A 23,875-nucleotide genomic window follows, 5' to 3' on the forward strand; every position below is an offset into this window, starting at 1 on the left:
CTCTCAAGACTATTTCTCAAAATTCCCTTGAAAGTTCTAGGCTCATATATCATTCAGTTTGCATGCTTTATAGGTACATCCAAGTTCTTATTTGAAAATTAACTTCTTTACAGTCTGCAATCAACAAAAGCCAAGTTTTATCCATTATACCTACTATTTCACAATTCTATTTCCTTCTCTGCATCTACTATTGCCATTAAATTGCCCCAGCCATTTTTACCTTTCATCTGAACCAAAGTGAGAACTTTCTGCATGGTCTTTTTGAAGCCATTCTTGTGGCAGACTTGCCCAGTTATTTCCCATTTTCAGTCAAAATATAAATATGATTTTATGCACATTCATATATACATTTATATTGTTAAAATTTATATATTATACATATGAAATCTTCTTTTCCAGTATAATATAAGAATGCACACAATCTCCCTTTACAGTGCAAGAAGGCAATGGAACAGAGTGGAGAATTTTTTTCACTGAAGAGAATGACAAAAATAAACCAGTGGAGAGAACAAGATGGTGGAGGAGTAGGTGGACATGGAGCACATCTCTCTCCATGGATACATCAGGAATACACCTTCAGACACAGAAGTGCATGCAGAATACCAGCTGAGAGTGGACAGGAGTACCTGACCAGCGGGAAAGAATACATAGAACCACGCAAAACTCGGTAGGACCAGGGAACTAGAGGCAAAAACAAGAGTGTTAGTAGGACTGTACTTGCCCTCAGTGGGTGAAGGAATTGAAGCAGGGGTCCGATCCCCACATCAAGGCAACTATCTGAGTCAGAGGAGAAACATTTAAGGCAGGGAGTGAAATAGCTGACTTGTGGCAGCCTAAATGGAATGAGAATCAGAGTCCTTGTTGCAGCCATATGTACCCCAGACAGGGACACAGGTCCCCTAGAAGGTGCAGTGGATCCCCTAAAGTGCAGAGTTTAGGGATCGTGGAGCAATCCCAGGGCAATAGGCATGTTGACTGCAGAGAGCCAGATTGAGGGGATGTGATTGTGGTGGGAAATACCTGTGGAGGAAATTCATGCAGCCATGGAAACAAGGCTATACTGCTGAGTCATGCGAGGGGGTGAAGCCATCACCACAGCCTCTCTCTCCCCACACATCAGCATTGGCAGCTGAACAATAGAGAGGTTGGCCCATTAAATGCCTGATGCACTGAACTACAGAGTAAGACTACACCCAGGGTGTTCCTTTAAGTGATTGATCCCCCAATCTACAGAGTAGGGCCCCAGCCAGGGGGGCCCCTCTATGTGCCTGACATGTGGAACAACAGAGAAGGACCCCAGGCAAGGGAGCCCTCTAAGTGCCTGAATGAGCAGAGTTACAGAGAAAGACTGGCCAAGAGGCCTTCTGATTGCCAGCTACAAGAGGTTTGAAAAAAGACTCTGATAGGACCATAACTCCTGGTTGGAGGCAGTCCATGTCCATGCACACTTTGCACCGCCAAGGTCCCCACAAGCCAAGCTGCTGACTGCCTTCATGCTCAGCGCTCACTGCTGTCATGGGCCACAAATAAATAAAAGTCTTGCATCTATGCATGCAGGCTCACTTTGGTCATGTCTAATTCTTTGCAGCCCTGTAGACTGTGGCCTACCAGGCCTCTCTGTCAGGGGGTTCTCCAGGCAAGAACACTGGAGCGTATTGGCCAATACTGGTTACCATCCCCTTCTAGAGCACTATATTTCCTGCTGCCCTAGCTGTCAACTCCCCAGAACCCCTGAGACCCAAGCAGCTGCACCATCTCCACACCTGGCCCTCACAGGGGCAAACCCAAGTCCTCCAGGGCAGCCTCAGGAGCAAACCTGAGTGGACAACCCACATGCAGACGTGGAAATAAAACCACAGTTGAAACTCTGGGGCAGTGGGGCTAAGGAAGAAGGCCCAAAACCTTCCCACTAGCTGTACAAGCTGCAGATTAAATCCACACAATCAACTAGGCAGACTCTGTGTCTAGGGAATATATAAAAAGACATTGAAAGGCCCCACAGAAGAAAACACACCAGCTCTGATAGCTATGGACATTAGAGGCAAGAACACACAGGAATAGGACCAGATTAGAATCTGAGCTGCCACCACAGCAGGTCCAGAGATCAGCCCAGTGTTGGAGGGCATCCTAGGGAGGTGAGGTGGACGGTGACTCCCAGGGATGGAAAAGATTCTGACAGCACTGTCTCAAGAAAAATATTTATTATTCTATGTTTTGACTTGTTCTGTAGATTCTTTTGGATTTTTTTTCTCCCCACCCCCTCCTACCCTGTAGTAGTTGTCAATTTTATTGGTACTATGAAATCTAATTAAGTTTTTGAGCGTTTTTTTTCCCCCCGTCACACTTTTTTGTTGTTGTTATAAACCTCTGCCTCTGAGTTGGGCTTTTGCAGTTCTGTGGAGTTTCCTTTTTTTCTTTCTTTTCTCTTTTTTTCAATTTTAATTTTCTAAACTTATTATTTTTTCTATATTTATTCCTTTGTTTGTTTTTCCTACTGTTCTTTCCCCCTTGCAGTTAAACTTTAATGTATATAAATCTTCTTTATCTACCTCTATTTAACTTTGCATATCTATTCTTTCTTTCCCTTCCTCTCAACATATTTGTTAGTTTCATTTTCATTGCTCTATTCCCCAGTTGCACCCTGCTTTAGTTTTGTTTTCCAGTTTGTGTTCAGTTAGTTTTAGTCCTAACTGGTAGATACAATTTTTGACTTCCTTTCTTTACTGGGTCAATCTATTGTACTTTATTTTTATTTGACTGTTTTGATTTTGCTTATGGGTATATATGTATATGTGTATATTCAGTCACACTTTTTATAGTTGTTAGAAACCTCTGCCTCTATGTTGGGCTTTTGCAGTTCTGTGGTTTTCCTTTTCATCTTCTTTATTCCTTTATTTTTCTTTTCTTTTTTTATAATTTTAATTTTTAATTTTTTAAACCTATTATACTTTTTCTACATTTATTTCTTTGTTTGCCTTTCCTACTGTTCTTTTCCCATTGCAGTTAATCTTCAATGTATATAAATCTCCTTCATCTACTTATACATAAATTTGCATATCTATTCTTTCTTTCTTCTCTTTTTTCCATACCTCTCAACATATTTGTTAGTTATGTTTTCATTGTTTTATTCTCTACTTGGCATCTTGCTTTAGTTTGTTTTCCAGTTTGTGCTTAGTTAGTTTTGTTCTTAACTGCTAAATATAATTTTTTTATTTCCTTTGTTCACTGGGTCAATCAACTGTACTTTATTTCTGTTTGACTGTTTAGACTTTGCTTATGGGTGCCTATGTATATATTCCATTATTTTAATTATTATTTGCCTGATTTTTTAACTACCCTTTGTCTGGGGTTCATCTTTGGTTTCGCGTTTTGCGGTATTGTTTTAATCTCACTTAATGCCATAACAAACCACTTGTGGAATCTTCTTTCCTGACCAGAGATCAAGCCCTGAGTCTTTGGAGTGGGAGCACTGACTCCAAGACCCTAGGCTACCAGAGAACTAACCCTAGGGAGTATCAGATAGTGAGAACTCCCACAAAGGAAACCACTTGAATACAAGACCCAGCATCACCCAAACACCAGTAGCACCCTGTGCAGGATGCCTCATCTAAACAACAAATAAAACAAAATTACAAACCCAATCATCAACAGACACGATTACCACCTCACTCAGCCTTGTCCGTTAGAGGAAAAACAAAGAAAAAACAAAAACTCAGTGCAAATCTCCCACTATATAAAGTTTACACAAATCACTGGACCAACCTTAGGAGGGCAGAAACCAAAATGAAGAAAGAATAAAACCTTGAAGCCTGGGAAAAGGAGACCTCATACACAATAATTAAAAAGGCAGAGAAATACTACACAAAGAAAGGGACAAACTAGAAACAAAGAAGTCCAAATAAATGAAGAAGAAATAGGCAAACTACCTGAAAAAGAATTCAGAATAATGATAGTAACAATGATCAAAAACCTTGTAAAAAAAATGGACATAATGCAAGAATCAATTAACAAAGATCCAGAAGAAATAAAGAATAAAAATATAGAGGCAAACAACAAAACTATTGAAATTAAAAATACTCTGGAAAGAATCAATAGCAGAATATCTGAAGCAGAAGAATGAATCAGTGAACTGGAAGAAGAATGGTTGAAATAACTTCTGAAGAACAGAATCAGGTAAAAGGAATGAAAAGAACTGAGGATAGTCTCAGAGACTTCTGAGACAATATCAAACACACCAATATTAGAGTTATAGAGGTCCCAGAAGGATCTCATTCAAAATTGACGAGAAATAAAAAAGGCTTTCAGACAAACAAAAGTTGAGTGAATTCAGTACCACCAATCCAGCTTTACAACAAATGTTAAAGGGATTTATATAGTCAAGAAATACAGAAAAGGAAAACGATCTACAAAATCAACCCCATACAATTAAGAAAATGTCAATAGGAACATATATATATACATATATATATATCAATAATTACTTTAATGTTAAATGGATTAAATGCTCTAACCAAAAGACACAGACTGGCTGAATGCATAAAAAACCAGACCCATATATATGCTGTCTACTAAAAACCCACTTCAGACCTAAAGACACATATAGACTGAAAGTGAGAGGATGGAAAAATATATTCCATGAAAATGGGAGGCAAAAGAAAGCTGGATTAGCAGTCCTCACATCAGACAAAATAGACCTTACTTGAAGATTACAAGAGATAAGGAAGGACACTATGTAATGTTCAAGGGATGAATCCAACAGGAAAATATAACGATTGTAAATATCTATGCACCCACACAGGTCCAACTCAAAACTTAAGACAAACACTAACAGACATAAAAGGAGAAATCAGTGGTAACACAATAAAAGTAGGAGACTTTAACACCCCACTCACAGCAATGGACAGATCATTAAAACAGAAAGTTAAAAAGGAAACACAAGTCTTAAATGATACATTAGATGAGAAGGATCTTATTGATATCTTCGGGACAGTCCATCCAAATGCAGAAGAATACACCTTCTTTTCAAGTTCACATGGAACATTCTCCAAGACAGACTACATCTTGGCTCACAAATCAAACCTCAGTAAATTTAAGAAAATTAAAATCATATCAAGCATCTTCTCTGACCAGAATGCTATGAGACTTGTAAATATCAATTACAAGAAAAAAAACTGTAAGAAACACAAACACACGGAGATTAAACAATACATTTCTAAATAACCAAGCGGCTACTGAAGAAATCAAAAGGAAAATCAAAAAAATTCTAGAAATAAATGACAATGAAAACACGGCAACTCAAAACCTATGGTTTGCAGCAAACACAGTTCTAAGAGGGAAATTTATAGCAATACAATCCTACCGCAAGAAGCAAGAAAAACAACAAATAGACAACCTATCTTTACACCTAAAATAACTGGAAAAAGAAGAACAAAAAGAAAAAAACAAACAAACAAAAAAAAACCAAAATTACTAGAAGGAAAGAAATCATAAATATATGAGCAGAAATAAATGAAAAAGAAATGAAAGAAATTATAGTAAAGATTAATAAAACTAAAAGCTGGTTCTTTGAGAAGATAAACAAAATTGACAAACCTTTGGTCAGACTCACCAAGAAAAAAAGAGAGAAGAATTAAATCAACAAAATTAGAATTGAAAAAGGGAGGTTACAATAGACAACACAGAAATGCAGAGAATTATAAGGGACTATTGTGAACAGCTATATGGCAATAAAATGGATAACCTAGAAGAAATAGACAGCTTCTTAGAAAAGTTCAACCTTCCATGACTGAACCAGGGAGAAATAGAAATTATAAACAACCCAATTACAAGCACTGAAATTGAAGCTGTGATCAAAAATCTCCCAAAAAACAAAAGCCTAGGACCAGGTGACTTCACAAGGAAATTCTATCAAATATTTATAGAAGAGCTAATGCCTACCCTTCTGAAACTGTTTCAAAAAATTGCAGAGGAAGGAACACTACAAACTCATTCTACAAGGCCACCATCACCCTGGTATCAAAACCAGACAATGATAACACAACAAAAGTATACTACAGGCCAATATCACAGATGAAGATAGATGTAAAAATCCTCAACAAAATTTTAGCAAACAGAATTAGCAACACATCAAAAAGCTCACACACCATTATCAAGTTGGTTTATTCCAGGAATGCAAGGATTCTTCAATATATGCAAATCAATCAATGTGATATACCATGTTAACAAATTGAAAGATAAAAACCATGTGATAATCTCAACAGATGCAGAAGAAACCTTGACAAAATTCAGCACCCATTTATGATTAAAACTCTTAAAAAATGGGCGTAGAAGCAACCTATTTCAACATAGTAAAGGCTATATATGATAAGGCTACAGCAAACATCATTTTCAATGGTGAAAAACTGAAAGTATTCCCCTAAGATCAGGAACACGAGAAGGGTGTCCACTTTCCCCACTATCATTCAACATAGTTCTGGAAGTCCTAGCTACAGCAATCAGAGAAGAAAAGGAAATAAAAGGAATCCAGAACAGAAAAGAAGAAGTAAAGCTCTCACTGTTCACAGATGACATGATATTGTACAGAGAAAACCCTAAAAACAGTATCAGAAAATTACTAGAGCTAATCAGTGAATTTAGCAAAGTTGTAGGATACAAACAAAATACAAAGAAATCACTTGCATTTCTCTATACTAAAAATTAAAAAGCAGAAAGAGAAATTAAGGAATCAATCCCATTCACCACTGCAACAAAAAGAATTAAATATCTAGGAATAAATGTATCTAGGAGACAAAAGAACTGTACATAGAAAATTATAAGACACTAATGAAATAAATCAAAGACAGCCTAAACAAAAGGAGAGATAGTCCTCATTCCTGCATAGGAAGAAACAATATTGTAAAAATGACTATATTACCAAATGCAATTTACAGATTCAATGTGATCCCTATCAAACTACCAAGGACATTTTTCACAGAACTAGAACAAAAAAATGTTACAATTCATATGGAAACACAAAAGACCCTGAATGGACAAAGCAATCTTGAGAAACAAGAATGGAGCTGGAGGAATTAGCCTTCCTAACTTCACTTTATACTACAAAGCTATATAGTCATCAAGACAGTATGGTACTGGCACAAAAACAGAAATATAGACCAATGGAATAAGATAGAAAGCCCAGAAATAAACCTATGCAACCTTATTTTTGACAAACAGGCAAGAATATACAATGTGGCAAAGACAGCCTCTTCAATAAGTGGTACTGGGAAAACTGAACAGCTACAAGTAAAAGAATGAAATTAGAACACTTCTTAACACCATACTCAAAGATAAACTCAAAATGGATTAAAGACCAGAAACCATAAGAAAAAAACTCTTATAAGAAAACATAGATACAACACTCAATGACATAAATCAAAGCAAGATTCTCTAAGACCCACTTCCTAAAGTAATGGAAATAAAAACAAAAGTAAACAAGTAGGACCTGATTAAACTTAAAAGTTTTTCCACAGCAAAGGAAGCTATGAGCCAGGTGAAAAGTCAACCCTCAGAATTGGAGAAAATAATAGCAAATGAAACAACTAACAAAGGATTGATTTCTAAAATATACAAGCAGCTCATACAATTCAATACCAGAAAAATAAACAACCCAATCAAAATTCAGGAAAAAGACCTAAATAGACTTCTCCAAAGAAGACATACAGATGGCTAACTAATGAAAAGATGTTCACCATTACTAATTATTAGAGAATGCAAATCAAAACTATGAGATATCACTTCCCACCAGTCAGAATGGCCATCATCAAGAAGTCTACAAACAATAAATGCGGGAGAAGGTGTGGATAAAAGGGAATGCTCTTGTACTGTTGGGGGAATGTAAACTGATACAGCCACTATGGAAGATGGTATGGAAATTCCTTAAAAAACTAGGAATAAAACCACCATGTGACCCAGCAATCACACTCCTAGGCATATACCCTGAAGAAACCAAAACTAAAAAAGACACATGTACCCATTGTTCATTGCAGCAGTATTTACAATAGCTAGAACATGGAAGCAACCTAGATGTCCACTGACAGATGAATAGATAAAGAAGTCATGGTACATATACACAATGGAATATTACTCAGACATAAAAAAGAATGCATTTGAGTCAGTTCTGATGAGGTGGATGAACCTAGAACCTATTATACAGAGTGAAGTAAGTCAGAAAGAGAAAGATAAATATTGTATTCTAACACATATATACAGAATCTAGAAAAATGGTACTGAAGAATTTACTTACAGAGCAGCAATGGAGAAACAGACATAGAGCATGGACTTGTGGACATGGGGAGAGGGGAAGAGAGGGTGAGATGTGTGGAAAGAGTAACATGGAAACTTACATTACCATATGTAGAGTAGAAAGCCAATGGGAATTTGCACTATAGCTCAGGAAACTCAAACAGGGGCTCTGTATCAACCTACAGGAGTGGGATGGGGTGGGAGATGGGAGTGAAGTTTGAGAGGGAGGGGATATACATATACCTATGGCTGATTCATGTTGAGGTTTGACAGAAAAAAAAAAATGTAAAGCAGTTATCTTTCAATAAAAAAAAAAATACACCAGTGGAGGTAAAGTAAAAGAAGGAAGATCAATAAACAGAATATTGAAATCATTAGTTTAGGAAAATTAGCAATAGTTTCAGTCTAGATAAGAAGAGAGAAGTAGGAGACATTTTGACTCATAAGTGACAAATTAATGACATAAAACTTGGTGGCTTGAGGAGAAATAGTTGAATATAACAAAAATTTCTCACTAGAAAGATCATGTCTATGGCATTCTTGTGCTCATAACAGACTGAAAGCATGGATAGGCATAATTATGTTGTCTTTGACCATATTTATTTGAGTCATCTCTGATAAATATAAATATATATATCATATGCAGTATGAAATTTGAGTTTGAAACAGAGAAGGATTAGGTCTAAAATTATACATTTGACAGCCAGTATAATTTTTGCAATAGGTAAAGTCATGAGAATTTCCTCCAGTGGGAGCATATGACAAGGGAAAACTGAAATTACAACCTTGAGGAATACCAGTCAAATAAAGAGTGGGTGGAAGAAATGTGTAAAAAGAGGAGCCTGAGAATTGAGAAAATAAGGGGGGAAATGGCAACTTGCCTGAAAATCCCATGGACAGAAGAACCTGGCAGGCTAGAGTCGATAGGTTCACCCAGAGTCGGACATGACTTAGTGACTGAGCATGAGCAAAACAGTATTATAAAAATAATGTCTTCTTCTATGAGTTTAACAAAAGTGAAACAAATTCATTTTTCTTTCGTTTTTTTTAAATTTTACACCTTTTTTTTTTTAAAGCATATTAGGAAGAAAATTCAGCTTATTTGGGAGAGGATAAGAATTAAAAATGCAGGGTCTACCCTCTGAGTTTAATAATGACAAAGAGCAACTGACTTAGTAAGTGGCTGCGTAGAGTTTTTCTTTCCCTGAAAGTTGATTGCAGGTTCTCGTGATTAGAGTCCCACAGCTGGCTACCTATTGGGTATGCTCCATTCTTGACACCCACCCACAGTCAGACCTATACTTGCTCATCTAGAGGATTTTTCTATTTTCATGGCTTTCGCAGAAAATCAGCAATCAGGATTTGATACCAACATCACTTTTGAAAAATATAAAACATGCTGTTTCTAATGTGATAGCTTAAATTAAAAATCCTGAGTTTTGGAACACTTGACCCTACTTGCCCTATGATCCACTTCACTGAATTAGGGCTTTAATCGTACACTTTGTTAACTAAATCAGTTTCAAATGGTGTTTGTTTTCTAACATTTCCATCAGTGAAAGAAAGAATTCTAGTAAGTACATTTTGTGCCATTTTTTTTCCTTCACAAGAGTTAGAGATTTCTATGAGAAAATACATTAGGCTGACTTCAAATTTCCAAAGATAAAGTTGCATTTAATTCTCATTGCTTTATCTGTTTTTGAGAATACAACCCAATGTTATCTTTAACAACAGAACAAAGTGATACTTTATTAGTTCCTACAGTTTCCATCCTTCTCGATTCCAAAAAGTCAGAAATTTAAGAAAAGTCATTGTGTTAAAATTACTTCAGCAGTGGATAATGGGCAATAAGTAAATATTCTTTCAATTTAAAAAAAATCCTTAAAAATAAGCAATATGAAATATTGATAGCACAGAGATTACAGTAAATAACCTAGTTACCATGTCATATTGTCTGGTGCCAAAACAATATGTCAAATCCTATTCTATTAGTTAATTTACTGGATTTTCAACAGTTTGTTGTGATCCACACAGTCAAAGGCTTTAGTGTAATCAATGAAACAGAAGTAGATGTTTTCCCTGGAACTCTCTTGCTTTCTCCATGATCCAGTGAATGTTGACAATTTGATCTCTGCTTCCTCTGCCTTTTCTAAACCCAGCTTGTACATCTGAAATTTCTCAGTTCACATACTGCTGAAGCCTAACTTGAAGGATTTTTATCATCACCTTGCTAGCATGTGAAATGAGCATAACTGTAAGGTAGTTTGAACCTTCTTTGGCATTGCCCTTCTTTGGGATTGGAAGGAAAAATGACCTTTTGCAGTAAGCCACTGCAGAAGCTGATTAAAAGAACAAACAAAAGGAGAGTAGAATGGGCTTCAGTCTGATCAAGCAGTTGCTTGAGGCGATGGATAATAGGAAATTTAAATGTGAAAAAAACAAGTTTACAAAGCATGTGTCTGGCAAAGCTCTTGAAGTTTTTTAAAGAGTGTTTTGGAAGGTATTTGATCAAATTTATCCTAATGATATTGAAAAAAGAAACTGTCATCCCACTGTTGGTCTTTTTTCCCTCATCTTTTCAAGCATAGTTTAAGAAACAATTGAAGAAGAGCCTGCTGCTCTTGGGAGTAACTGCTGTCATCTAAATCTTTCTCAAGGGGAAACTGGATGTAAATGCTTAAAAAATTCCTCCCTTCTCCCTATTTGGGGAAGAAACCATCCTCCTCAACAGTAATTAAGGGAAAGAAGGAGACAAGTGAGCACATTGTCATGAATGCCACAACCTCGGTTCTCCTTTCAGACCACCACCAACAGGATGAGCTCTGCTGTCTCAGTCCAGAAAGCCATTCATACACAGATGCTGAAATGAGGCAGTGTGTCTTACTGTCAGAATTATTCATATTGACTGTGATTAAAGCAGTAGAAGAAAGACAAGTATATGTAGGAACAAGAATTCTTCACACTTTCAGGCTAGGTGTGACACAGTACACAAAACCAGACATGCTGCCTTTGTTCTCCCTGTTAAATCCACCTGGCATCCCTTCTCATCAACGTCTAACGAAGGTCTTAGACAGATGTTGCTCTTCTGTTCCAGACGAGATCTGTTCTTAGTTACTGCTCTTCCTATTGTCATGTTGCTATAGCATGGGGCAAGTCTAGGACAACTTCATTTGACTACTGTGGAGTCTTTCTTCTAAAACAATGGTATCATACGTGCTTGACATGATCAAAAGAGCTACATGTTCTCTTTTTTAATATAACAATGTCCCTTGCTTTAAGTTGATCTTTTTCTCTATTTTTATTCACTCCCAGTCCTTTTAGTTCTTAGTTTGGAAAGAGCATTTTTTAACCTAATCTTTGCTAATTTATAGAAACTTCTAAAATAATATTAATCCTTGTTTTACTCCTTATCTGCCAGTAATATTTTTTAAGGCCTCTGATATTATTTGGTGGTATTTATTCTTTTTTTTTTTAATTGGAGGATAATTACTCTACAGGTTGTTGTGGTCTCTGACATCAATGCGAATTAGCGATAATTATATATCTATGAGTGAGTGAGTGAGTGAAGTTGCTCAGTCGTGTCTGACTCTTTGAGACCCCATGGACTGGAGCCCACCAGGCAAGACTACTGGAATGGGTTGCCATTCCCTTTTCCAGGGGATCTTCCCAACCCAGGGATCGAACCCGGGTCTCCCGCATTGGAGGTAGAAGCTTTACCATCTGAGCCACCAGGGAACTTCAATTATATATCTATACCTATATACATATATATATATATATGTATATATATGTGTGTGTGTGTGTTTGTGTGTGTTTGTGTATCTGCCAGTATTTTATTGACACTCAACAGCATCCCAGGCACATATTCCCTAAAAATAACTTGGTAACCTGAACAGCTGCTTCTACAGAGCTGCAACAGAGGTTAAACTAGCTTTGCTTCCCCTCTTATCTAAATTTTCTAATCAATGCCATCTATAATAGAGACATCAGTATTACTGTATTTTGCAAAGAAGGAAGTCATTCAAATTTCTGTATTTTAGATTTTTTTTTAGTTCAGTTGCTTTACAATGTTGTATTAGTGTCTGCTATATACTCAAAGTGAATCAGTGTATATACATATATAGTCTCTTTGTCACCAAAGAGCATTGAGTAGAGTTCCTTGGGCTATATAGTAGGTACTCACTAGTCATCTACTTTAGACATAGTAGTGTATATAAACATTTTTTTCAAATATCTTGACATTTTTGTGCATTTCCCCTACTTTAGCTCCCACTGTGAAACAACTTTAAGGTGACCTCAACTGTGTTCTTCCGTGAACTATGTCTTTAATATTACAGATATATGTGAGCACTGACGGTACTCTTGATGTCAGATCTTTGGGGTTCAAATTCTGGCTAGTAATTCACATCAATAAATGGGTAAATTACTTAATTTCTTTAGGTATCAGTTTTTGAGAGATTAATATAATTTGTTTTATGAAGTTTAGAAATATTTGATAACTCACAAAATTTGCTTACATTTGGCAAATAATCAACACAACTCTTTGTTTTGTATTGTTTATTATTATGTTAATGACTTTGTTTTAAAACTTATCACTTTGTGTTGAAAGAATATGTCTGTGTCACTGGATTTTAATCTCCTAGAAGGTGAGGACCTGGTTGCATCTGTCTTTGTACTATCAGTATGGAATAGGCACCTGGGCTTGATGTATGTGCTCTTACTTCCTGCTATAAAGCTCAGAAAATGTATCTAATATTTAAGAAGTGACTGAATGCTCAAAAAATGAAGTTTTTTTTTTCTAACTAAGTCAAATCTTGGAAAGTGTTTCTTGTACCTCAGATTGTTTTGTATTAGAAGAATCAGTATAGCATTCATACACATACACTTTTTTTAAAAAACAATAACATGTGCAAAAACTTTAGTGTGATAATACAGTATTTAATTTCCTTAAGTTTCTGCTTAGTTGAAATGAAGATTGTAAAAATAAATTCTAAATAATAACTATATATCGCTGAAAACCATAACATTTGTCATAGAAAATCTCACTAGCATTTAATATGTGTTCATGGACAATGACTTGATGGATATGAAAAATAATTTTTATAAGGTGGTTTATTACAACCCTTTTAAAGATGTGGCTTCTTAAGGCAAATGGTTTTCCATAATGGTGATAATTTATTTGATTAGATGTTTTCTTATACAAGGTCATGAAATTAATTTTCACCTTAATTAGTGCCCACAGCAATGATTACATTAATAATCCATTTAGCTAATCACATTTTGTTAAGTTGGTTGTGTTGCATTTGGGGCATTGCTAATATGCCAAGGTCAACACATCTCTTCATCAGTATCCAATAACCAATGTAAAGTAATAGCAAATAATATAGCTTATATTTGCAAGTTGTAGATTATTTGCATTTACAGATTTCCTTTGGTGGCATATATCTTTGTCCTTAAAGGTCTTAGAGTCAGTTACCTCAATTCCAAGTCTTCTTTTTCCATGATTAAAAGGTTTATTAACAATCTACCATAGGCTTACCAAATTCACAGAACACTAATTTGTTAAAGAGAATGTCAATATATTCATTTACCATGGGAATTATAACTACCGAGATAACCTTCCTCTTGTTTTCTATCAACGTATTCCTTTCCCATTAGAAGAAACCTATTTACAAAGCCAAGTTAAGGTCATGGAATTATCCTGAAGAACATAAAGTCAAAATGAATGTGATGGAAGAGAGTTAAGTCAGCTTCACAGAACTATAATTCTTGAAGAGCCATAAATAGATTAAGTCCCATTTTCCTCTTTAGAAAAAACTATATAATACATACAAATCTTTTAAAAGATCACAATCTCTATTCTCCTTGAATATTTGTAGGAGTCAAAGCATTCTCCTTTCATTTACTATCCTGTTTCATTGCTTTGTAATCTCAGGTCCAAGTTACAAACGTTCACTTTCAAACAAAAGAATTAAAATCTTTTCATCTTTCTCCACAATCTATACTGCTCATCTCTTTAATTATTTTGGAGAATTCTCTTCAGAATCTAGTAAAGATGTCTTTCTACTGTATTTTTGGTACACAGGGTCAAAGAAGTGTCCAGCACGCACTGAGTTTTGGCCTGACATGCTTGCAGAGACAGCCCTGAGCCTGTGCACTTCCAAACTGTGCCGGTGACTGCTTTCATTGTCTTTAATGCTAACGACTGTCAAATGTGCACTTTATTGTAGCTTCTAGGAGTGGAAAAAGATGGGACTGGGATATCTGTGGATGACTCACATCGATGTATGGCAAAAACCACCACAATATTGTAAAGTAATTATCCTCCAATTAAAATTAATTAATTAAAAAAGAGATGGAAACAGGGCGGTTGATTCAGAGGAATGAAAGACAAGCTATTCTAAAGTGTGGGAGAAGAGTTGGCAAAATGATAGGGTATTTTCCAAGAAAATGGCAAATTCATACTTTTGTGGGAGTGGAGGGACTTTATATTTCCTTAAATCTTGTTTACCTGAAGAGTATATATTAGTTATTAATTTTGTAGGGATACAGAAAAATTATTTTAAACATTAAGACATGATTTTTAGACTTCTAGTTTCAGCTTCAACAAGCAAAGTGCTTGGAAACCATCACTCCCAACCTTAAAATGAGGAAAAAACTTAACAAATTGAATTTCAAAATGTGTCCTAAATCATCAAAGACCTAAGGTCACAGACAAACTGCTACCTTAAAACTACAGCCCAAACCAGGGAGAAAGTACATCCAGAGAGTTGCAGCTCAGATCTGCTTACCCAGAGCAGAAGTGAATGGAACCATAAACTGCCAGGAACACATAAATGGTGATTTTGATTAATTGCTGGAGTTTGTGTGTACACCGGTATAAGAATGAGAATTGCTTTAAAGCTGTAGTTACTAGAGAGACCCACACTTGAGTGCTTTACTTTCAGGAACCCAGTCAGATAGAATAATGTGAGAAACAAATTTCTTATTGATAGCAAGGGAAGGGTAAGAGTAGTCACTGTGAAATTCTCCTAGAGATTTTTTCATAACAAAAGGCTACTCTCCATGGCTGAGCTTCCCTGCTGGCTCAGACAGTAAGGCATCTGCCTATAAGGCAGGAGACAAGGGTTTGATCCCTGGGTGGGGAAGATCCCCTGGAGAGGGAAATAGCAACCCACTCCAGTATTCTAGTCTGGAAAATCCACAGAGGGAAGAGTCTGGTAGGTTGCAGTCCATGGGGTCGCAAAGAGTCAGACACGACTGAGCAACTTTCTTTCTTTCTTTCACTCTCCGTGGAGAAAGACTTCCTTCTCAGGAGCAAAGCCTTATCTCAGCTGGTAAAAGGACACTGTTCCCTTTCCGGCTCCCTTCAGCCCTCTGGCCCCAATTAAAGGGGAGAAAAATGCATAGGTATCAAAGAAATAGACTTGATGCAACCAGGGAAGGGAGTAAGAAGCTGGGAGGGAAGATGGGTGTTTTCACTGGAGAAACACTTATGAAAGTCCCAGCCCAATTGGTTGACTGAAAGATTAAACTTATTATAAGATTACAGAATGCCCTGCTTTGTCTTCAAAAGGCAACACCACGCTAGCAGGTCTCTAGTATTGTAACAATGGGTTACAACTGAAAGAGTGGTAACACACTGCATCCTTCTAAGAAAGAGTACTTAGGAAAGAGCAAAGTTAATATGAAGACAAAAACAAGGACACTAAATGGTTGTAATGTCTCTGGCACCTGTATCTACAAGCAAACATTAAACACAGCTCAGTTCCTAGCTGGCTTAACATATATCCTCACACTTAAATCCTATTTTACTGATTTTTCCATTACCTGCTACATGCCTGACTTTCATCAAAAATAATGCGGCATGTGAAAAGAAAAAGAAAATCCTCTGAAGAAGCAAAGTAACCATCAGAATCAGATTCATATATGAGAAAGATGTCGGAATAATAAAGGAAAATTTAAATAGGCATAATTAACGTGCTAAAAGCTCTAAGATTAAAAAAAATAAACTTACAAGAACAGATAAGTAATGTCGGCAGAGAGATGAAAACTTAAGAATCTAAAGGCAATGTTATAAATCAAAACACCATAACAGAAATAAAGATTAACAAGATCACCAGTAGACTTGATATGACCCAGGAATCATAAGCTTGAATACATGTCAACAAGAACATCCACAGTTGATGTTCTAAGAAGAAAATTCATGAAAACTCACAGACATGGAGAACAGAACACCAAATAATTGTAGGATAGTTTTAAAGAATATTATAAAATCATAATTGGACTACAGAAGGATGAGAAAAAAATCGAATATTTGAAGTAGTAATGCCAGAACTGCTTACAAATAATGACACCATAGTACACATCCAGAAAACTAAGACAACAACAAGCAAGGCTGAAAAACAAACAACAAAGAAACTATCCCACCTGGGGATATTATATTAAAACTCCACGAAATCACAGGCAAAGAAATAATTTCTGAAATTATAAAAAGTAAAAAAGTATGATGGTACAAGGATAAGTATTACAGCAGGCTTCTCATTGGAGACCATGCAAGAAAAAAAGGGGATGAGGTAAGATATCTGAAATAGACAATTGAGAGTCCACATGACTTTGGGTCAGGTTCTCACTTCACATTATTGGGAATTATCCTTTGGTGTCCTTACACTGGTTCCCAAAGCCCTACAGCACTGCAAGACTCCATGTGCCTATGAAGAACCAACTGTCCTCCCGTCCACATCATCTGCGTGGTAATCATGCTGTGATCAGTAGTGAAATGTACATCTTTCTTTTCAAAAATCTCTTATGTTGCAACTTCTCAGCCCCTAAATGTGCCCGTGCGAGGAAATGAAGTGAGTGTGGTGCTGATATTTTTTACAGTGTTTATTATACTCAGAAGTTTCTGCCCAGAGTGTTTCTGCCCAGAGTCCCTGCCCCTCAGCTCATTTTACATTCCAGGCCAAATCCTAAACGGACGTAGGCTGTTGCAGCCAAAGTTTCTTTAATAGTAGAAGAAGACACATGCCTCTTGGGGTAGAGACAAAGGGGTTTATTACTCACAGAATAACAACTGGTATGAACTTCATTTTCACACTGACTCCCCTGCTGCCCTAAGTCTCCTGGAGGCAGTACCAAGGAGTCAGGGCAAATGCCAAAGTTTAGGAAACCCCAGTCTTATATAGTGGGTGGAAAGCTAACCATCTTAATTTTGCCCCAACTGAAAGCATTATCTTTATTGTACAGGACAGTAAGCCAACCTGCCCTTTGCTATACAAAATCCTAAGAACTGTCGTCTGGAACAAAGGCTATCAGGGCTTCTGATTAAAAAACACTAGGAATTCCAGAGACCCATGGCACAACATTATGGCAAAGGACATGTGTTTAAATTGAGGAGGATTGTTAATCTGAGTTGCTGAGTTTACAATGAATGCAGTCAGGTTGCTCTTCGAGTAAGAAGGCACTATTGACTGCAGACCGCTTAACTCAGCAATTGCTGAGAGAACTAAGCCAGAGTTTATAACATCCCATAAATATCTCCTAGTACAATGGCAGTCCTAGCATCAGCCTCTCTCAGATTACCTTGACATGCCTCTCAACAGGCTGTACTACTGCAGAATTTGGCGGGGGGCGGGGCGGGGGGGCAGTTATTACAAACATTTAGAATGCCCCACTGGCAGAGTTTCTTTAGCTTTTCTAGGGATGGTAGGATCTGGCACGTCTTACAAGATTGTGAGCAAGAAAACTCATATTGTGTTAAACATATTCTCAGATTGTATGTGTGATAAACAACCACCATCGTTCATATTAAAAATTAAGCCTCCTGTCATGTTATCTATTATCCTAAAATATGTAGTTTCTCAGTTTTTGCCATCTGGTCTTTCACTGTTATTCCATCAAAAGTAAAATACACCAAAACCACACAGGGAACTTTCTATAGGCTTAGATGGGACTTTTATCCTGAAAATCCTAACTAAATGAGCACTGCAGTATCTCAGCCAACTGCTCCCTATTTTTGTGAGAGAGCTTTCTCAGTGTATCGTGGCCACTCTATGAATATTAGGGGATGCTTTTTAAGATAGGAGTCTCACTGTTCAATAACAACAATTTGCTCAAGTGATCCTAAGATGTGGGGTCTCTCGGTAAGGGTCACAAGCTGGGATGGTATATGGGTGTCTCGCTCATTTTAAAAGAAGTATTGGCTGAGGGGGGGTGGTGGGCGTGGAACAGAAAATGAGACAAAGAACAGAGGAGAAAAGAGAAATGAGATTGAAAACTCATCCATAAATCTAATTTTTGTCTGCTTCCACATATTACCCTTAAGTGGAACCGTATAAATCTATTTTGGGGTATCTCCTGTTACTTTCTAAATTATTATAAATCTGAAGTTTCATCTCAGTAAGAATATGGTGAGTCATGCTAACCGATGCTGCAATTTCAGATCTGGACTTTAAGGGCCTTGAATGCTGACTGTTCCTTGGAGAAGAGACAATTTGTTTTAAGGCAGTAGTCCCCAACCTTTTTGGCACCAGGCACCAGTGGAAGGCAGTTTTTCCACTGACTGAGGTCAGGGATTGTTCAGGCAGTAATGTGAGTGATGGGGAGCAGTAATGAACCCTTGCTCCTTTGCCCACTGATCACCTCCTGCTATGACGCCCGGTTCCTAACAGGCCATGGACTGGTCTGCAGCCTAGGGGTTGGGGACCTCTGCTTTAAGAGACTCTTTAGAGAAGTAGAACACCAAGGATGGTTTAGATGGAATAGTGTGAACTAGAAGGGAGACAGGAGGTAGATTCAGGAGGTAGATTCTGGACCTGGATCAGATGTTGCTTGAATTGTGAGAATTAGACTACTCAGAATTTGAGTGGTTTATGTTCCTGGCATTTACAATATCTCACTGTAGATTTCCCTAGCAGGATTTAGAGTAGTATATTAGAAATACAAATGAATGTTAGCATCAATAAATAGACAAAGACAAAGCCAACTGTATATGTCAAGATTCTGAAAAAGGACAAATACAAAGACTGGAGTAAATCAAAGTTAAATGTGAGAATACTCAAGACGTGAGGCTAAAAAGCATGAGGTTAAAAAAGGTTTGAAGCCTCTGGGAAACTAAGACAAGCCTATAAGCTTGGATAAAGACTGAAAAATATCTCAAAAGTAAATGGCACAAATTTTAGGACAGTGAAAATATTTTTCGTGATACTATCAAGGCAGGTATCTGTCATTACACATTTGTCCAAACCTGTAGAATATCACAACGCCAAGAATGAACTCTAATGTAAACTATGGACTTTGGGTGATAATGATGTTTCCAATGTAGGTTCATCAATTGCATTAATAACAAATGTACTACTCTTGTTGGGGATGTTAATAATGGGGGAGGCTATTCTTGCTCCTTGGAAGAAAAGCTATGACAAACCTAGACAGCATATTAAAAAGCACATACATCTCTTTGTCAACAAAGGTCTATATAGTCAAAGCTATGGTTTTTCCAGTAGTCATGTATGGATGTGAGAGTTGGACCCTAACGAAGGTTGAACTCCAAAGAATTGAAGCTTTTGAACTGTGGTGTTGGAGAAGACTCTTGAGAGTCCCTTGGACAGCAAGGAGATCAAACCAGTCAATCCTAAAGGTAATCAAACCTGAATATTTATTGGAAGAACTGGTGCTGAAGCTGAAAGTTTAATAATTTGGCCACCTGATGTGAAGAGCCAACTCACTGGAAAAGACTCTGATGCTGGGAGAGATTGAAGGCAGGAGGAGAAGGGGATGACAGAGGATGAGATGGCTGGATGGCATCACTGACTCAATGGACACGAGTTTGAGCAAACTCTGGGGAGACAGGGAAGGGTGGCATGCTGCAGTCCATGGGGTCACAGAGTCGGACACAGCTGGGCAACTGAACAACAACAATGCTTGGTGGGAGCAGGTGGTATATGGGAAATCTCTGTACCGTCTTCACAACTTTGCTGTGAATCTAAATCTGTTCTGAGGAAATAAAACATGTATATTTCTACAATAAATGAATCGGTTTTAGAAATCGTAAAGCCATGATTTTGCCTAGAGAGATAACCTGCTCTTAATGCAAAAAACTCCATGTTTGTGGACCTGAAACCTAGCAGAGTATCATTTCTACATATTCTAATGCTCAAGTAGTCACAGATCACAGTTTCAGGGGTAGACATCACACCTCTCAGTGCAGGGGTGAAAAAGAAACTGTGGCCTTAGTAAAACTGCCACAGGGGTGATAATATTTTTGTTTTCTGTTGGGTCATTTTCTGCATCCTATTTTAGAAATTGGGCTTCCCAGGTGGCCAGTGGTAAAGAATCTCCCTGCCAATGCAGGATATGCAAGAGACATAGGTTAGATCCCTACATTGGGAAGAACCCCAGGAGAAGGAAATGGCACCCCACTCCAGTATTCTTTTCTGAGAAATCCTATGGACAGAAGAGCCTGGGGGTCTAGAGTTCATGGGGTCACAAAGAGTCAGATGTGACTGAAAACACACACACACACACACACACATTTTAGAAATCAGATAAAGGGGACACAGAGAAGGAGATTCAGTTAGAACACAGGAAACCATTTATGAATGTATTGTTACAGCCCATGCAGAGTAGTGATCATGACAATGGGGATGAAGAGAAATTGAAAATCTCATGGATTTTCAGGAGGTGCAGCCACAGAATTCAGTAACTTATTTTACAGTGGGGGGTGGTTATTGAGAGATTAATAGACATGCTATGCAGGACGAGGTCCCACTTGCAGGGAATGAAAAGCTAGATAACGAGGCAGAAATAAATGTTTGGTTTAAAGTAACTTTGGTAAATCTAGATGAAGATGCATAATGAAAATTGGAAAAAATAGATGTAGAGCTCAATAATTATTTACATTTTTTCATCATTGTTTAGATTTAGAGGAACTCATGTGTATAAGATTTCTCATGATGAGGATATATTATGGAGAAAAATAATAAGACTGTGACTAAGAGACTGACAGCACTACTATTTAAAAGTATGACAAGGAGAAAAGAAATCACTGATGGAGACTCAGAAGAAAAAGCGAAACAGGAAATGGATGTCCTAACAGCCAGACTTAGAAGAGACAACTGGCTATTTGTAATGAATCTGTTAATTTGGAGAGTGTAAGGAATTTGGCTAGCACCCTTAAGGTTTTCATACTGAGAGGATAACAGGCAGGAAGGCCAGGGGTCTCCAAATGGAGGAAAGAGGCTGCAAGTGCCAGACATTTTTATCTCTCTTAAGTGGCAGGAAGAAACAACCAGCGATCTGTTTTTCCTTCTCTATACAAATTTAAAAAAAGGTTTCTCTTAAAATGGTGTGTCTGACCTAAAGCTAACTACTCTCAAACCTTGAGTTAACCAATACATTTCTTTTTCTTATGGAAATGTTGTCTTAAGCTATGTTAATGTACCCCAGACTCTATCTTCAAGTTGGTTCCGCCAAATGGCCTAACTTACTTACTCAGGTATTGTTCCCCTAATCTATGTAAACGAAACTATTTGTTGGTATTCTGCCCTTCTACAAGATTCAAGTCAATCGTTTTATGGCCAGGTATGAATTATCTGGTGCCATTTTAAATTTTATGACATTCCTTTCTTTTCATTAACAGACTGTGAGTGACTATATAGCATACAGCTAAAGACTAGGAGGGGGGTACTCTTTTGCCCCCTTCTGATGCCTATGTCAGAAGCTTTCTCTGTCTCCTTCATACTTTAATAAAATTTTATTACACAAAAGCTCTGAGCGATCCAGCCTCATCTCTGGCCCCGGATTGAATTCATCTCCTCCGGAGGCCAAGAATCCCGGTGTCTTATCGTTCAGCAACAACCTTTCAATACCAGGCTCCTTAAAGTTGTAAGAAGTAAATAGTAAGAAGTATAAGAAATGGATCTTAACATTCCTTTCTTATTCTGTAAGGCACCTTTCCTGCTACTATTTAAACTGGATTAAGAGGGCATTTCCTCCCCCTAAGTAATATGCTCCAAGCATACTTCTCTTAATGTATTCGAGCACAGTTGAGATTTTCTAAACATTACTAAAGTTTGTGGATTAGGGAAAGGTAAATAGGCACAGCCAACAATAAGCAACTACTTAATGTGACTTTTAGTTTGTGACTACAACATGGAGACCTCCCTGTCTAAATCTCTATCTGCTTCTGTCTGGCAGAAAACATATTTATCCCCAAATAAAAACAATCTCATGTGTATTCTTATTCTCAAAACCACAGAGGTCTTTTACTTCTGTCTAAGGTTCGTCCTCCAGACAAGAGTTCCTAAATGGGGATCCCCTACTGATTGACAGGGATGATCTTTCCTTTAGAGGGTCTCCAGTAACAACACTGCTCAAAATAACATTATCTTAACCTATAGCATTGGCACTCAGCTTCAACAAAATCTTTTATAATAACAAGTACTCTGTACAACTCTATGCATTTATAAAATCATATTAAAGATGGTATGACTTACACAATCATCATTCAAATTAATATAATCATATAAATACTATTACAAAATCAAAAAGTATTTTATAATAAAATAATACATATTTCACTAAATAAATGCTTGGGATGGATTAATCAGAATATATAATAAAGTAGCCAGTTGCTTGCACCTCAATGTAGAATCACCAGCCGTGTCACAACTACAAATTCAGACTGGTTCAAATGGGTTCTCCTAATAATAACTTTTCCTAATGTGTTTCATCAGTGACAGGTCTGATAATAATTCCATAAGTAACACAGAGAGGACTCGAAAAAACAGATTACAAATAGTTCCTTAGGAAATGCAAAAGCGGAGTAAAGAGTCAGTCATGATGTAGAGTAATTAGTAGATGCAGAGTCAATATTCATTCTTTCTTTCTGTCAAAAGGTATATCCATTTCTTAACTGCTTTACACTCACCCCAGGACCACCATGGGTCCGAAAACACTGCATTCTCTCCTGTCTTTGCACACAGGGTTCCATCGGGCCTTCCTCCCTTCCTACACTGAAACCATCAGGTCTCAGCCAAAGCCTAACTTCCACTGCCTTCATGGGGCCCTCTGACACGTCTACCACGCTTTGGCCCTCCCTCCCCCACTCCCTGCAGGGCTCCCACAATCTCTGTGTGTACTCCATCCTAGCACTTCCCCCCGTTTGTCTCCCATACTTGACAGTGAGCACCTTGAGGACAGGGACAATTTTTGAATCCTAATTATATCCTCAATAAAAGTTGAACTAAACAACTATTAGGAAGAAAAAATGCTCCTAACACAACATGTCTCAACCCCAGACATTCCCTCAAGGTAGGAGTCTGAAGGCATCCCCTTCCACCCCAAAGCTAGAAAAAGCCTGAGCTGCTTCCCCAGAGGCAGAATTAGTATAATCTTTGGAAATTTAGTGTTTCCTGAAACATTTTTTGTGCTTATATGGTAAAAGAGTGAGCTTCTAGGTTCATGATTTGAAGAGGGTTTTGTTTGTTTTTCACAAACCCCTGCACATGAATGTCCAGTAGGGTATTTAAGCTTAGTTTATAACAACTGAATGACATGAAGCATTATTCTATGCTCTACAATGCCCTGGGCGCCCTTC

General features: G+C 37.4%; 1 long non-coding RNA gene across 1 annotated transcript in view; it reads right to left on the minus strand.

Annotated features, from left to right (window-relative positions):
- The window catches only part of LOC122452459, a 454,609-nt gene that overhangs the window by 172,664 nt on the left and 258,070 nt on the right, over positions 1 to 23,875 (minus strand). The gene's annotated exons all lie outside the window — the stretch shown is intronic.

This window comes from Cervus canadensis, chromosome 13 (genome assembly GCF_019320065.1).
Source record: "Cervus canadensis isolate Bull #8, Minnesota chromosome 13, ASM1932006v1, whole genome shotgun sequence".
NCBI lineage: Eukaryota > Metazoa > Chordata > Mammalia > Artiodactyla > Cervidae > Cervus > Cervus canadensis.